Source organism: Molothrus ater, chromosome Z (assembly GCF_012460135.2).
Source record: "Molothrus ater isolate BHLD 08-10-18 breed brown headed cowbird chromosome Z, BPBGC_Mater_1.1, whole genome shotgun sequence".
NCBI classification, from domain to species: domain Eukaryota; kingdom Metazoa; phylum Chordata; class Aves; order Passeriformes; family Icteridae; genus Molothrus; species Molothrus ater.
The window spans coordinates 32,394,994-32,408,465 of NC_050511.2; positions in this window are offsets into that span (position 1 = coordinate 32,394,994).

Sequence of the window (13,472 nt, forward strand, 5' to 3'; positions counted from 1 at the left end):
GCTTCAATATAGAATGAAAAAATATTCCTAATTTTAGTAATTCATTGATACTTTCAAAAAAACCAGACATGAGTTGGCTCACTTTTCAAAAGTTGTGGAAATCATGTAGTTCTTAAAGGCAAATATACCTGAAAAAGTTTAGCACATTTGGAAGAAAGTGGGCATATGTAGTTCTCTTTTCCATCCAATAGACAATATGTTCTCTGTGCTCCTACCATAGCAGACAAAGACACAGTAGCTGCATATAAACACTATAAATATATTCCTACAATATTTGCATGCTGGTTATGTCAGCAATGTAGGAGGTTCAGCTCCTATAATTTTAAGACATTATAGGGCAAATAAACTTGTTTCTTCCTTAGTTCACCTGCAAAACAAAATGCTCTGTATCAAGAGTCTGAAATTTTCACACATACTAGTGTCTGAATCTCTCTTAAAATTAAACACATAAACAGAATTTTGCTAGAATACAATTATCTATTCTGAATGGAAGTCTGTAAATTTGTTCTAAGTAACTTTAAAAACTGAAATTCTCTTGCTGGGAGTAGTTCCCAAACCACCACAGGCATGGACCTTTGTATAGTACTGCGGAGGCCATGGTTTCACAGACAAGCCACATTAATACTGGATAGCAAGCATCTGGAACCCACAGCTGTGTGTGCTCCAGCCCCAAAGCACCCACAAGTCTATGCCAATTCAAACCCCTATTCCCAACCCACAAATAAACCATGCTGGTTTTCTTTAGGACCTAGACCTGAATTTGAAGCTTTCAGGTTTTCACCATTCACACAATTGAAGAGAGAATAGGAGTGTTTGAGGAAAGGGGCAAACATGCTCTAAAGGAAGATTATGATGGACAGTTCCTGCCTTGGCTTTCTCATACAGCCTACTTGGGACAAGCTGACCCACAGGGACCTTAAAAGCACTATTTAAAGACTAAACTGGATTTTGTTTTTACAGTAATTGCAACAGACTTACAGGGCTGGCACCAAAGAAGTATCTACAAGTCATGGAAATACCAAGGATTTGAGGGGTGGGGTTCGGGATGGGGATGGGGTTAAAGGATGGAAGAAATAGGGAGTGCAGTGTTTTCCAGACAATAGCATTGGTCCTTAAATTCTCCTCTGTAGAACATTCCTCTTCTGTTTAGCCTGCACCTAAAAGGCACAAAGGCAGCTCTAACCAGCATTTCACAATAAAACTCTGTGCCACACTTCAATAGTGTTTGCAACTTTATTACATGTACAATAGAGAAGAAATAATATGTCTCTCTCCTTACTAAAATACCTTGTATTGTCCTCTGCAGGACAAATCTCAGACATTTCTGAAACCAAACAAGGAAAGACAGGTACTTTCAAGTTACTTTAGTCTGAATTTTTGTAAGATTTCCCATTGTGTGCTAATGGATCCTAAACCAAAAGGCTATGCCTGTTCATCTTTTTCTTCCCCTGAAATGTGATTGTTTCATCCTTTTACTTGTGCTGTATACCAAACAGAAGCTTCATCTTTTGGATATACACATTTTATGACCTGAGTTTAAATTACTTTTCTTACTACTTTTAATCTGAAAACTGGGCTTGCACGTTCCTGTGGGATACATAAATGTCCCTTCAAAAACTCTCCAATTTTGCAAGAGAGCCTCTTCTACTTTATGCCAAATACATCTTGGAAACACTGGCAAGGTTCAATCATAGCAAAGAGTGATAGTTCCCAAAAAAAGATGGTTACTTGGAAAATGTAAAGGAAGGACACTAACATCAACAGATTTATCCCAGAGCTGGCTGATATGAAGTGAAGGAAGTTCACCCAGAGCTGGCATTCATCCTCAGTCATGTTAATTCTCTAAAGATGAGGAAGACTCAGGGAAAGGAAATGGCTGAGCATAAGTGATAATTACCAAGCTCCCTCAGGATGCCAGCAGTTAGATGCCAGTGCTCTCCCTCCTTTTCCAAAAAATTAATGCCACTCTTTTGATTTCCATTGAGAAAAGCAGTATTGAGCAAGAAAATGAGTAACCTATTAGAAACACTAGTGTAGGTTTTATTGGCTGGTTGTATGCTGAAAACAGAATTAGAGAGACAGCCATTAGAGCACAGGATCGTTATAGTATTATAACTATCATCAGCTGTCCTTCATCCAACTCACTTCCAGGATACCTGAGAACATGTCAGAAGCCAATCATGAAAAACCCAAACCAACTCCAACACTCAACCAAAACCCAATCCAAAACTCAACTTAGATTCATTTTAGGAAAAGGAAGAATTTTTGCAGGTGGATGATAATTCTCTTGTCACTCTTAGAGGGAGTCTTGGATGCACACAGAGTATCATCTTAAGCAAAACTGCAATAAAGGAAGATATGTCCTGTTTTGCTTAAAGGATGAAATTTGTCTTAGGAGCAAATTTGGATGGAGATGGAAAATCTGACTTTCAAATACCAAAAATTGCCTTTTCTCTCTGTTCTGGAGAGCTGATCCTCTAGGTTTGAGCCTTCCAAAGTAGAAAAATCTCGGTGAGTTTTAAATCAAAGAGACTGAAACAGTAAAGCAATGTAGAAATTTGAACAATGAAAACTTTTCCCGTATTTTTACTCCCTTCTCACATACAAGATTAATACAACAAGACCTGAGGAAAAAAAAAATGCTAAGCCAAGCAAAATCAGACCACAAGCAGGTTTATTTGCTTTGCAGGTCACTTTTCAAACGGAATACATGATAAGCATTAATGTAAACACATGGAAGACTATATAGTGTCATACGCTTCACTTAAAGGAAGAAATGCATAAAAGCAATTGATGTAAAAAGAACACCTAGAAAGCATAGAAAAAAAAATCAGTTGTTTCCTGTCAAATAAAGCAGAGTCCTTAAAATAATAAATTTATCATTTTTAAAAATTATTTAAGAAATTAACCTTGAACACTCAGCTCCCATATTACTGGGAATGCTCCTGCAATTACACTACAGAAGTAATCTCATCCCTATACAGGAAATGGGAACAGATTTCTAAATGTTTCTCAATCAGTGACCTACCATTATTTTTATACTGAATTGCTTTTTTGTGACTGTACTTAAATTATCTTTTTGCTTATGCATTTTTATAATGTATTCATGATTTCAGAGATAGTACTAACATCTTCGGCTACTCATTTAGGAATGTTATACTTCCCATTCTTTCTTTCTTTTGAAACCTGTCATGACAATTTTACTTTCAAAAAAATAAAAAGCAATCTTTCAGTATCCCAACATGTTTTATCAAATTCATTCAAAGTTTATTTCTGATCTTTGATAAACAAGAAAACATGTTTATCTGGCAAGCTGGAGTCCTATAATTGTACACAAATGATCAGCAGCTGATTTTCACAAGGTATGAACCAACATATGATTTTTTTTTTTTTGTAGTTCAGAACTGAACTCAAAAAATAAAACTCTCTAAGAAGCTGAGATATTTTGAATTTTCACTTCTAGACAGTTTCTCTCATGGTTACTTACACAAGAACTGAGAGATGGCTTCATTGCTGTTAGCTACATCCTACATGTATTAAAGTGAAGTCTAAGAGACTTAAAACCAGGCTGATCCCATCTCCCCGCTCCAGCTGTGCTGAGTGCGGTACAAGCAAAAGGAAAGGAGAATTCCTGTCTAGAAAGGTTTATAGCCTGAATAATCAAAAGAGACAACAGATAGAAGAAAGGAATTATCTCATCCTGATTTTTACTATTGGGAAACTGATACATAGAGCTGGAATTTTAAAAAGTGCTTCACACCCAGAGTTCACAACAGATTTTCAAAGAGCCAAGAATAGCAGGTATCAGAATACAAACTGAAAAGAGTTACTGGCATGATGCTTCACCAGAGCTTTAAATGAAATCAATGTAGAGTTTATAGTTAAGCTGAAAATGAAACAATACTCTTGTGACAATATTGTTAACATTCTACAAAATATTGTAATCTCACTGATGCTCTTGCTCTCTTCCTTCTTTACCCCCACCCCAAGCATACAGACATTTTTCTGTCACCTCAAATACTAATTTCACTCAGTGTCTCTTATGATTCACCGAATTCAATACATACAAGTTCTATCACAACACAGAGACAGCAATTAGAAGTACACCGGAAACTGCTCCCAGGTTTTCCTCCTAATCCTTAATGCAACTTGATCACTGCAGGTCAGGTGCATGACTTGATATTGATGCCTTAGAGGACCAAGTCAATGACTCTACAGTTTTATTGCTGTTTGTTCCACACAGCAGCATCAACATTCACTAAACCTGTAGTAGGTAAAATATCCAAGACTGCTAAGTAAATAAAACAGGTGGATGAAAAGTTATAAGCAACAATACAAACTGAAAATTGCAGTTCATTCATATAGATGCCCACTTCTAAAAACAATTTTGAAGTACATTTCATTAGAATCTGAAATGCATGTTTCTAGTGAATTTCAATACACATTTGATTTACAAATTCCAGTAAAAGTGTGCCACAGCTGGCAGGATAAGTTACTGTAATAAATCACTATTAAGTAACTGTAAATCTTTAGAATGGCATAATTTCTAATAAAAAAATATGCATGCAATAGTGAATATTTGTGGAGAAGCATTCTTCATGTAGAGGAAAGCAAATTACAGAACTTACCATCCTGGTAGTACAGGATAATTCAATGAGTAAATGCTGGAATAAAATTCACATAAATATTGCCTAATCTATTGCGATTTCATGTTAACAACTGCATCTGAACAAATTGCATGGTAAAGGGTGATGGTAAACATACTATATTTGAGAGCTTTTTTATGTTAAACATTCACATTTCTGGTAGAAAACTCTGGCTCTTGCAATATATCATCAAAGCAGAAAATTTACTTTCCAAATACCATGTAAATGTTGCTAACTGTTCCTCTGCACTTCAGAAATACTTTCTACATTGGATTTTGTTTTGGTTGTAGTTTTTTGTTTGTTTGGGTTTTTTTTTTCTTTGAGTGGGGGTGGGAAGTACGTTTGGTTTCTTAGGGATTTTTGGGGGTTCTTTTTGTTTTTTTGGTTTGGGAGCTTCTGGTAGGGTTTTGGCAGGGGTGGTAGGAGGAGGAAGGTTGGGGGCTTTTCAGAGAAAAAAAAACAGGCCAACAACAAAAGACACCAGCAAACCCATCCCAAAACATGGTACCAAAAAGCCCCTAATACTTTCATTTTAACCCATGTTGCCTCTGATGTGCAGCAGATGGACATTTACAGTAATTCATTGCTGCAGAAATCAGCTGAAGAGCTATTTGCTGTTCCGAAACTTCCCATGCGTTATTTAGGCCTTACAAGACTTCATTTGTCAAAGTGCAGATGCAGTGCTGATGTCGCACTGAATGGCACATTTCTGGAGTCAAGATGAGCTGCAGCACTGCGACAGGCCCAGGAGTACCTCGCTCCAGAGTGTGATTGCTTCCACTGTGTCTTGGGATGGGTAAATTATTAACTGACACTTTCACAACTGAGGAACTGTCTAAGATAAACCCATTAAAACTGTTAGCCTACAGAAAGCTTCACACTCCTGGTTTGTTAAATCTTTGTCAAAGTCATCATTTGGTCAAGCTTTTTAAATATACATATGCATCTATATAAAATCTATTTATAAAACTTTCAATTATGAACGTTTTCTCTACCTTTCCTTGTCTCATTTTTTTTGGCTCAATGAAGTGAACCTTGCAGTTAGAGGAAGGCTGCTAAGGACTGAATTGTAAAAGAGAAGCAACAAAAGCTTATCAAAGATAGCAATATAATAATCACTGTTATTCACCTTAATAACTGAACTTACAAAATTTAGTACAGGTGGTGATGGTTGCCAGAAAATTTACCTCAGACATAAAAATCTATTCATTGAGAAAAAAGATCAATAAAACTGTTTTCTGTTCGTATTTTTAAGTTAACCCCACGAGGAGACAAGCAGATTTTTGCAAAGGGAAAAAATGGTCTGCTGACCATCCAAACACTTCCTATCTTTATAAGCATTAAAGACAATAAAGATATTACAATCTGAATGACCTAATTCTTAGACTATTATACTATTACAGTTACTTCACTGTTAATTGTAATCTGGTCCAGATTTTACTTTAATCCAAGGACAAATAGAAAAAGAACTAAGATTCTGTATGCTGATGTGTTACTACACATCATTTATTAGCATAAAATTAATTTAACTCCAATACTTACTGTACATTCAGTACACTACTGCCCTACTACCTCAGAAAAAAAGGAAAAAATACCCAGAATCGATGAATCATATAGGAAGCAAAACTGTTTAACTAGCAAATTTCTTCTTCATTCACAAAGTTGCCACGGGCACTCCCTCTTATGTGAGCACGGAAGAAAAGCCACGGTATAAGTCCAAATCCAACCACACTTGCCATAACATGATCATGAAACTGCACGCAATTAAAATGGTTTGTAGACAGTAAGAACACGCCTGAACATTATGGGTATGCATGGAAGCTACAGAAAAATATTTCAGTGAGGTACCTTTTCTAGTAGATTAAGAAACCAAGAAATAAACATTTTCATATTCTAATCCAGGCCAATTTAATAGCATATCATGCAACCTCTTCATAGAGAAAAATACAGAATCTCTCCTACAGGGATTCAGTTTTGGGGAGCCTAATTGAACACTCGTAGGTACTGATTTGCTGTTCCAGCTGACTTCTGTCGCAGCGGTGAATGGTTAAAATAATCAGAGCTTGACAGGTCCTAAATCAGGAAACCAAATTTACAAGTCACTTCTGAGGAAGTGTCTTTAAGGTGTATATAAAGTCAGAATTATGCTTCAGCTAACACAGATACATATTTACATCAAAAAAAATGGTTACATGAAAATTACTTGTGCAAGGGACAAATATTACTTTAAGAACAATTTAATAATTATTTTAATCAGTATTTTACCCTAGAGAAAGCACAGATAGTTTGCCACACCAAATTTAGAAAAAAATTCAACAGCATTACTCCAGTATCTGCCCAACCCGTGTGTCTGTGAGTACATCTGTCTGTGCATACATGTATCAAAATATGTGTGTTTGCACATGCATCCACACAGCACCATTGACTGTTAACAGACACTCATACACAAGTTAAAATTTCTCTTTTCTAACCAAAAGGGAGTGCTTTTGAGTGCCTTTTTTTATTATTATTTTTTTATTAACTGGAATTCACCCTGAAGCTCAGAAGGAATTTTGAGGGGGCAGAACAAGGGTTTGTACTCTTTGTTTTACCCGCACTGCTCTATATAGTTTCTGATAATTTGAGATGGGTAACTAAATTACAGACTTTCAGGGATTCTGATGATCACAAAAATCACAAAAGTGTAGTCTTCAGTATGACATTATATCCTCACATACTTTCCTAATGCTCATACACACACAAATAGTGTATCAGTGTAAAATAATCTGATTGCAATCTCATCTGTGCACCTCATGCCCTAGGTACATATTCTGTATGAATAACAGGAGTACTCATCTTCTTCTCTATTCTGAGAAGTCTGAGAATTCTGAAAGAATTCAGCTTTCTAGTTTGTATTCAGATGCATAATCTGTAGTCACAAAACTATTTTATCCAAAACTTTCTAACCATAGTGCTTATTTATGTCTCCACAGACATACAGTGTTCATGACACCCACTACTGCTGCATTTTCTTTGAAAAGGTCCTCTGCCTGCAGTAGCAGCATTGAGAGATGCTGCTCCACTAACCTACAGGTCAAGACATACAATGCCCTTTGCTTGTGAATTCCTAATTGTTGATTTTAACGAATCATGAGCGTCATATCAAGATTTATTACATTACTTATATTGTCACAGGAAACATTAGGGAACAAAATCTAACAATTTCTTTGAAGTTTCACTATGAAGTCCCTTATTCAGAATTCACCTGGTACATTGCTTCATGCAGAACATACCCCACACATGATCACACCTGACAACAAAGGGGCAGCATAAAGACTCGAGAGCATGTGCATGAAAGCAAGAACACTGCAGTTACATCTTTTTGGGGAAAATCCCAACTGTCAGTATTTTACTATGACAAGTCACAGCAGGAAAGACCCTGAAAAAGTATTTCCTCAGAGAAGTGATGCAGTTTTACGAAGGAGCTGGTAAAATGTTCTGAGTTTGACTCCTGAGGCTTTTGTTGTGTGTGCAATAAGGTAGCACAGCTGCCAACAATTAAGAGGGCAAAACGTGAGGAGAGACAGACTCATTCTTTTAAAAGACAGAAAAAGAGAAATTGTCAGAAAAGGCTATGTCCTTCATTAGACCACCTGACATGGAAGAAGGGGACATAATTTATGTTCGCAAGGCATTCAGGCTTCTCAAGGGCCATGAATACTAAGACAGTAAGCATTAGAAGCTCACAAAGATCAGCAAGAGACAAAGTTTGGAGGAAGAAGCTATGTAATGAATGTGAGTCAGTTAACACACGAGAACTTATTTCTCTGAATGAAAATAAGCATCTATTTGAAGCAGAAAACATGTAGTACTTGTTTCCATTCCATGTGTGCAAACCATGTGTTACAGACAGTTTCACTGGTGTCAGAAAGCAGAACTCCTCAGAAGGCTGCCCTGAACACCCACAATTGCAAATGCATCACTGAACAATCACAATAACTTACAGATATGAAATGGAAGCATGAGAGGCAGTGCTAGTTTACTAGAAGTAAAATTAACATGTTGAGAAAAAATTGCAATGTACTATCTCAGCAACAAGAGAGCTGGCTGCAAAACAAATAGAGAAGTAACTTCCTGCTAGATTTGTATTTATACCCTTCATAGCTTAAAGATTTTTACTATGAAAAAGCTAGAGATTTCTTTGCAAGTATTTTGACAAGAGAATGCAAGAGAATGACAAGAAAGACAAGAAAAAGTAACAGGAACCTAACATGGAGTATTTTTTTTTAGTATTCTCTGTGTTATAGAGTATGTGATTTTCATTAAAATATGACTCTGTGTTGCTCCACAATAACAGTTAAAACTCACTCTTTTCCCGCCTACACAAAGTAATTTTGTTTAGAGACCTTCATTTCTTTTGGCCTTAGCCCATCAGAGGGGTGTGTGATACAGTTCCTGCCAGTAATTGCTTCCATACAATACAAATGTTTGAAAACATTTTGCATATTTGTTATGATTATGTATGACATTTATATCATATTTAAAACTCCAATGGGCTTGCAGATTTTTTTTTTGCTTATAGAAAACAAAGACACAGCACAGAATGTTCCCCTAATTCATCTAAGAGAACTAAGTCAATTTTATTTTCAGTTAATATACTATGAACTCTTAGCCTCTAAACATTTGTTTTTTCCATTGAAAACAGAACGATGTACATTGAGGGTAAAGCTGTGGGAGCTACATGCACAAGTTTGGATGTACATTCACAAAGCACATGAAAATGGACAGTTGGGCAGATGGCTGTGTTTTTTGCCTAAGTGCTGACAGAAATAACATTCCCTATTTAAAAAAAAAAAGTGCAAAAACACCCATATCCCCATGTATATGCATTGCTATTCAATCCATTACTTTGCAGGTGTAAGATTATTCAGATATACTTTTTTTTTACTTATAAGGAAATTTTTAACCCATTAGAATATTTTCTTTTATAGTTGCATTGCTGTATCTGTCTCAAATCCTCCATATACCTAATGATTTATTATTTTACCTGAAACATATTTCTATTCGGTTTGTTTTGCAACTGCCAGTTTTAAACTGTGACCATAGAAAACACACTGTTGTCTAATAACGTCTCAAATTTCGTTCAACTGAAATAACAGAAAATTAAATAAAGTACATAGATCATACAGCAGTTTGTGAGATTCCTAAACTTTTTTTGGAATCCAGATTTAGCTAACTGCCAATGCTCCAGTGGAGGGTTGCCATTCCCCCCTACTTTCCTGCCTGCCTTGGAGATGCTACCACTGGCGCCTCAAAGGCCAATTGCAGGCATGCAGAGAAAACATCCCATCTGAAGTAATACTGATCTGTCAGTACAGGTGAAGCAAAGACACTCATAACACGTTATAACAAGTTCACAGTTTTCTAGCAAGGTTGTATCTGAGCAGTTGACAGTCAAGGCCAAACAGTCCACCTTCTTGCTTCAGAAACTCAACTGTACAAAACGCAACATTCATCAAGCTTGCAGTATTTAAGTGCTTACCAGGAGATAGATGATGAACAGTAGCAATGGAAAACTCTAAAAGTTGTTCCAACACACTGAGAAAAGTAATTTTTCCACTACTTTCTAGGTGAGACTCGGAAAAGAGATGGCAGAAAGGTCATGGAAACAAATGGTTTCCTACAGCTGTGGGAAAATCACAGATACAGATCTATAGCAGCAAAGTTAGTTATAACAAGAGTGTCTCAGATTCTTTATTCCCTGACGTTCTCTCTCTCTCTCTCTCTCTCTCTCTCTCTCTCTCTCTTTCTGTCTTTCCCCATCTTTTTCTGCCCTACTCCCACTGTTCCCAACTCATTCTTTTTAAGAGAGAAAGTCTCAAGTCCTGACCACTAAACACAAAATCCTCCTGGCTGCTTTCCTTTGCTTTATCAATGCTAGTACTTAGGCATAACCTGCTGCCTGCTCTGACAGAAAGCACTGACATGGGTCATGGCAGATCATCATGCTGTTACCACAATCCCTGCTACCTTTTCAAATAATAAATATTTCTGTCATACATACATACTAACTTAATCCCCAATCTGTTCTGGCCACACATATTTTAACCCTCTTTGAACTTTGAAAGCTTCATCAGCCACTCTTGAAAGACAGAGCAGAACACCTGCTTTTGCCATGAAACATTGTCTCTGTTCAGATTCTTCAGTTTCTTGAATCTGGACTAACACACAGAAGACAATTTTCAATTTACAGTTCTACTCTAATTTTGTAAACATTTGTGCTCTGCTTCACAACTTGCAGATTTATTACAGCTATGTCATACACTCTTCTGTCACTATGGGGCCTCATTTCAGTATACTAAAAATTACTCTGGCCTTCAAAACCACCTGTCTGCAAAGGCTAAGGACTTTCTCATAAATAAAGATATTTCTATGTAATGCTGAGTTATTATAAGACATTTTGATGTTAAATTACCATAAAGAAACTCCACTTAAAATGAACTGAACAAACAGCATCACACCACTTACATTTCAAAGGACTGTCACTTTTTATAGCAAGGTTTCATTGAGCTTATAGCTGTGCCATTCCACTCAATGGGATTCAACCATGCTAATTCTCTGGGAACACATGCATTATCACCTAACAGATGGTTGTGAAGTGTGGCTTTCCAAAGGAATTATCACTTCTATTTCTTCTTTGCTCTAGACAGAGTCAGAGGGGAAAAAAAAATTCAAAACTTGCAGATTCCCAATGGAGAAGATGAGTCCTTGACTCCCAATCTTAACAGCAGATTCTTACAGTAGGGAGTCAAAAGAACCTCTTTATCCTACTTACATTCACTTTTTAATCAGAATTGAGTACATGTATTTCAAAAGAAATCAATACATTTAATAGTTAAAAATACCAACTCTAGATTTTGATTGGCTGAGCTATCTCCTGGGCTGCAGAAAGGGACAGTGCTTTTGATACAGCTTACTGTGCATAGCTGCAAGCTTCTACCTAAAACATGCTCTGTTGAACACAACCTGTCAGCAGATGATGCAGCAGAGCAGTGCCTGCCTCACAAGTATTGAAAGTGAATGTATGAACAATGTTACCTGTTATCACCAATCCACATGGACAAATACTGAACTTAACTGACTATTTAGGTTGTCAAAGGCAAGTGATTATTTTGGTGTTCTCCAATTGATTAGACTAATTGGTGTCAATTACAGATGAAGTTCTAAGGTTCCAGTCACACCCATATGTATTGTATATATAAGTGATTGTTTCTTCTGTCCAGTAGATAATTTCCTTATATGACTGATAACCATATGCTTAAACCATCATTTTTTGTTTACAGAACTTCAAAGAATTTTATCTCAGAGGAAAAAAATTAAGAAACTAAGCACAATCTAAAGGAAAACACAAAAGAGATATTCAGAGTTGAAGGGGTCCAGATTTTCTGTTTAACATATTTAATGATGCAGAGCAACAAGATTTCAGCAAACCAAGGTGAGAATACACCCTGAAGAATCCTAATACCTTGTCTCAATAGGGGATATTTTTAACTAATTCTGTACTGTTTTCTATTAAATAATAGAAAGAGATGTAAACAATTTTACATTTCACTCTCTGTGGCAAATTTCTTCAGTTTAGTATTTTCCATCAGAAATTTAACAGTCTTTTAACGTAGAGTTTTTTCTTGAGCAATGTATCATATTTAACTCTGTAACTATCAATCAATATTCCCTTCAATTGAGGGTAATTTCTTTCAACTTTTCATAAACTTCCCCTTGGAGCACTGAGGGTTCTTGCACCTGCTGAAGAGCTTAAGTTTATTTCAAAAACCAAAAGTGTCTTCTAATCTTACTAACAGATGGGGCCATCCCCAAGTTTTGTAAGACACAACATGATTTAATTTAGACACCTTTAAAGACATGTCTGACACCACACCATCTGAAGATGAGAGGATGGGAAAAGCATGTTAAAAAAGAATAGTGAAAGACCCCTTACAACTACATTACAGCAGTATTTATTAGTACCAGCTTGGGGCAGAACCTCTAAAGTACACATAATGTAAAAGTACAACAATGTCTTTTTATATATGGGCACATACAAACTAAACATATTACAGGAAAATCTTCACTGTGTCTCCAAAAGACAGAAACGATGAGGAAAATTGGGAAAGGATGCCCCTCTTGCTCTGATTTTTCCAGTATAATTTAACAGATCTCCTGGTGTTAGTGCTGCACCAGTCCATACTGTGTCAAATGAAGAATTTTTTAAAGAGTAACTACTTAGTTGATTGCTCCAGTAGGCAATCATTAACCTGTTCCCACTCTATGCAAACATTTTCAGAATGTCTTGACTACCACTGGCGACAGTGAATGGAAGGAAACCAAGGTGCTGGAAAAAGAAAATGTGAAAAGATTTGGGAAAATGCCAATACAGAACTCTTGAATAATACTCTAAAAGTTTGCTCCCAGCCTAGACAGCTAAACCCCTGGCTTCTCTAAATCAGGCTGCAAGGCAGCATATGTAAAGCAGACTTTCACACTGATGTTCTGATGATTGTTGTAATACAGTAGTGCCTAAGTCAAGCATCCTAAATCAAAGATGTGAGCAGTACGAGTCACTGCACGAACACTAAGTGTTATCAAAGACCTCACAGCTTAGGACCAGATGGAAATCAAGTGGGGAAAAGGGAAAGAGAAGGGTAAGGAAAGGAAAAGGGAGAGTGTGAAGCAGGAGAGAAAGGGTATAAGGGGATGAGAGAAATTAGGAAGGGGCATGTTGGGGAAGAAAAAGTGGGATGAAAAGAAGGGTAACAATAGCAGTATACTGCATGGGTCAATGCTGTGTCC